Here is a 4,288-nt window from a genome sequence, read left to right as displayed (position 1 = left end):
ATCAACATAATATTAATTTCCAGGGACCACCTGAGGAAGGGTGTGTATGATTGGCATGGTGTAAACCATTTGACACAGCTTGAGCTATGAAAGTTGAGATATAAAATTTTACTTTATTTTAATGTTGATTTTTTAAAAATTTTATTTATTTCTGAAAGAGAGAGAGAGAGAGAAGCAGCGTGAGCAGGGGAGGGTCAGAGAGAGAGGGAGACACAGAATCTGAAGCAGGCTCCAGGCTCTGAGCTAGCTGTCAGCACTGAGCCCCACGCAGGGCCCGAACCCACGAACCGTGAGATCATGACCTGAACTCCGTGAGATCATGACCTGAGCTGAAGTCTGACGCTTAACCAACTGAGCCACTCAGGTGCCCCTATTTTAATGTTGATTTTTGAGGGGGAGAAGAGGCAGAGAGAAAGAGAGAAAGACTCCAAAGCAGACTGAGGAGACTGACATGGGGCTTGAACCTGTGAACCAGGCGATCATGACTTGAGCTGTAGACAAACACTCAACCAACCAGAGGCACTCAGGCACCCCAGGATTTTACATTTACATCTTTTAGGGAGGCAGCCTTGGGTACTTCAGGAGCGGGAGTCCCTATGCAGAGGGAGGGGATCTGTTCCTGCAAAAGCAGTGACAAATATCAGTGAGTAGGGCAAGTTCTCTCTCCTGTATTTTCTTTCTGGAAAACTTTTGTTATTTTTGTTGTTTGTTTGTTTTTTTGTTTGTTTTTCCTCAACAATTCTCATTTTTTGGTTTGTTTTCAAAGGAATCTTAGGATGACATAATACATTAAGTAGTTTTCAGAGTTTGATTAGAGATGACTTAAATGACTTAAATAATGTGGCAATGAGATAATATGAAACAAGTTACAGTTTACTGTATCACTTAGGAATACAGTATGACTCAATTGATTCATATATTCAATTGCATTTTATGACAAAGTTTGCATATATCTTCACATGAGGATAAATTTAGTAAATTTATTCCTGGGGTAATTTTTTTTCCTATTTTAAATGAGTTCTTTATATTATTTTAAAACTAGCTATTTTGGGGTGCCTGGGCAGCTCAGTTAGTTGGGCATCTAACTTCAGCTCAGGTCATGATCATGAGTTCAAGCCCCACATCTGTGCTGACAGCTCAGAGTCTGGAGCCTGCTTCGGATTCTGTGTCTCCCTCTCTCTCTGCCCCTCCCATGCTCACATTCTGTCTCAAAAGATGAATAAGCATTAAAAAAATTTTTTTTTTAAACTAGCTATTGCCAAAATCCACAAAAGTCATTGATTTGTAAATTTGTTTTATGAAATATAACATACATTTATAAAAGTGTACATATCAGATGAATTTTCATCTAATATACCCTCATAATCAGCAACTAGATCAAGAAACAAAATATTACCAAAACTTGACACTGAAGATCTTGAGATCTACCCATGTCGTTTATATGTATAATAATTAAAATTTTTAAAGCAGAGTAGTATTTCATTGTGTGTATATATCACAATATATTTGTTCAGTCACCTGTTGATGGACATTTGAGTTGTTTCCAATTTTTCGGCTATTACAAATAAAGCTGCTATAAGCATTATGTATAAGTCTTTGTATGGGCATATGCTTCAGGACAAATACTCTGCCCTTAGGACAGGGTGCCTGGGTGGCTTAGTCGGTTAAGCGTCCGACTTTCGCTTAGGTCATGATCTCGTGGTTTGTGGGTTCAAGCCCCGTGTCGGGCTCTGTGCTGACTGCCAGCTCAGAGCCTGGAGCGTCTGTCACTCCCTCCCTTCCTCTCTGACCCTCCCCTGCTCACGCTGTCTCTCTCTCTCCTAGAAATAAATTTAAAAAAAATTAAAAAAACAACAACAAAACTCTGCCCCTAGGGCTCCTCAGACTCCCAGCTCCATCATCGTGACTCAGGGAAACTATTGGACAATGCCTGGGCCTTCCCTCTTGTGCTGTGTCATAGAATATCTCTCCAGGTGGGAGCAAATGTAAGGCTCACCTGCATGTTTCTTAGTCTGAGATCATTGTTCTCAACTACCAAATATTCAAATTCTTGAAAACTGTTGTTAAATGAATTTTTTCCAGTTGTTTGTGTCTGCTATGAGAGCAAATTCAATCTCTATCACTCCATCTTGGCCTGAAGGTGAAGTCCTGGTATAGTTTTCTGTTGTTGTTTGGGTTGTTTTTTAGTGATAGCTTTATTGAGAGAGAATTCACATACTACCAAGTTCACTATTTTAAAGTGCACGATTCAGTGGGTTTTAAGATATTCACCAAGTTATGCATCAGCATCACTCATTCCAGAACATTTTGTTTACCTGCAAGTTTCCCTTCTCACTCTGCTCCTGTAGAGTTGGACCCCACACCAAACAACCTTCGTATTATGGAGACCATGTGGTTCCTTCTTATCCTTGACTTCCTTGTCGGCCTGTGAAGTTATTCAAGCAAGCCAATCACATCATCCCCTGGGAATCAGGGAACATCTTATTTTCTCGATAGTAAAGTCTATTTCCCACAGTCCCTTGTTCACTTTGTTCCTAAATGCAACCCCTACGTGGTTCTATGTGGCTCTGTGTCCCCTCCCCCAGGCTGTGAGTGTGCATGACTAATATTCTGCTCTTGACCTTATCTTCCAGCCTTGTGTGCCATGGTTTGGTCATCCCCATAGCCCTATGGTGGGGATCCTTCCCACACAAATTGGGTGAAGATGAGGTCTGTGAAATACCTCTGGACAGTAAGATTTTATCAATGACAAATTAGTATGTACTTTTTTTGAAGATAGGTTTTATGCGAGCAATCATCTGATTTATAAAAAGACGCAACAAAATTTAAAATGATGCAAACTATTTATTTCAATATAATGTCAAAAAACGAGGGTATTTAACCATACTCAGCTCATAACCGAACAAATGGGTAAGTAGAATAATTCATGCTATAGCATATTGCGATATGAATTGGCAACAGGAAAAGGTGGTAAAGGAAGGCAGAGGAAGTCAACTCTACCTTTTAAGAATTAGAACAAGAGGCTCCATAATCATTGGCATCCACTCAATATTCTTACCTGTGGTTAGAAATGTATATGATGTATATGATGGGAACTCCAGGGCTTTTCTGAATCCTTCATTTATGGTCCCAGTCCTTCATTTAGGGTCCCATCCACCTTGGCCACAATGTAACACTTGTGCTGAGGTAACTGTCTGTATTAAGCAGTCATCAGCGTAGTTGCTTTGTGTGTGCCTGGTAATCGTTCAAATCTTGGATCCTTGGCAATCCTTAGAGCCACTGGATACCTTTGCCCCAGTTTCTCAATTTCAGCCATGATACAGCCAGCTATAGAAGGGATACAATTGGCATCCAGACAGTCCATCATCGACTGTACTAAGTCAGGCTTGGCTTTGACAGAAAAGTTGGTAAAGTTGATATCAACCAGGATAGGGTAAGGTGGGCCTAGCTGTGTGTTACATTGGAAGAATAAGGAAGAAGGATGTTGAGGTACTCCTATTTCCTTGAGTGCACAGAGATCTTTCTTTTCTTTCCTTTTAGGTTTCAATGTATCCTTCTCTTTAAGCCTCTGATCTCAGAGACTAAGCATTAGCTTCATAGTCTCATACTTTCTTGCTTTTTTTTTTTAATTTTGTTTTAGTGTTTATTTACTTTCTGAGAGACAGAGAAAGACTGAGTATGAGCAGGGGAGGGGCAGAGAGAGAGGGAGACACAGAATCCAAAGCAGGTTCCAGGCTTCGAGCTGTCAGCACAGAGCCCGATGCAAGGCTCAAACTCATGATCCCTGAAATCATGAGCTGAGCCAAAGTCAGACACTTAACCGACTGAGCCACCCAGGCACCCCTACTTTCTTGCTTTCCTTTGCTTCCCCATGTTCTCACTGTACTCTTCTTTCTTTTTTGAATATATTTTAAGGAGTAATTAGATGTAACATGTGTAGCACAAACAGTAGAACACAAATGAGGTGGAAATAACGTAGATGTCTGTGATCCAGCACATGCTGTCTCAGGCAATGGTAACTTCCTCCTGACCCTCACCTAGGCAGAAGCAATTGAAAGAAAAACAATAACCAATGTCAGTGATGTTAAAATGTAGAAAACAGTATCTTAGAATTAGGTGATACTAAAAGTGCTTTGCAATTTCGATAATCAGTGTTTTTATCATGTTGGATCACAAAATTTGTACCAAACAAGAGCCATAAAATGAGCTGCATTTCTCAAGGTTCCAAAGCAGGGACTGGCTAATTGGTGCCTGTGCTCCCTAATTGGCCAGTAGCCAGTTCTTTGAA

At 40.5% G+C, this 4,288-nt stretch overlaps 1 pseudogene; it reads right to left on the bottom strand.

Moving 5' to 3' along the window:
* Window positions 1-3,054: 3,054 nt before the first annotated feature.
* On the bottom strand, window positions 3,055-3,619 carry LOC144244780 (rRNA-processing protein FCF1 homolog pseudogene; annotated as a pseudogene).
* Between the last annotated feature and the right edge of the window lie 669 nt (window positions 3,620-4,288).

Source organism: Crocuta crocuta, unplaced genomic scaffold (assembly GCF_008692635.1).
Source record: "Crocuta crocuta isolate KB4526 unplaced genomic scaffold, BGI_CrCroc_1.0 scaffold395, whole genome shotgun sequence".
Classification (NCBI taxonomy): Eukaryota; Metazoa; Chordata; class Mammalia; order Carnivora; family Hyaenidae; genus Crocuta; species Crocuta crocuta.
Note: the sequence above shows the minus strand (reverse complement) of the source record. Positions and strands in the feature narration are given on the sequence as shown.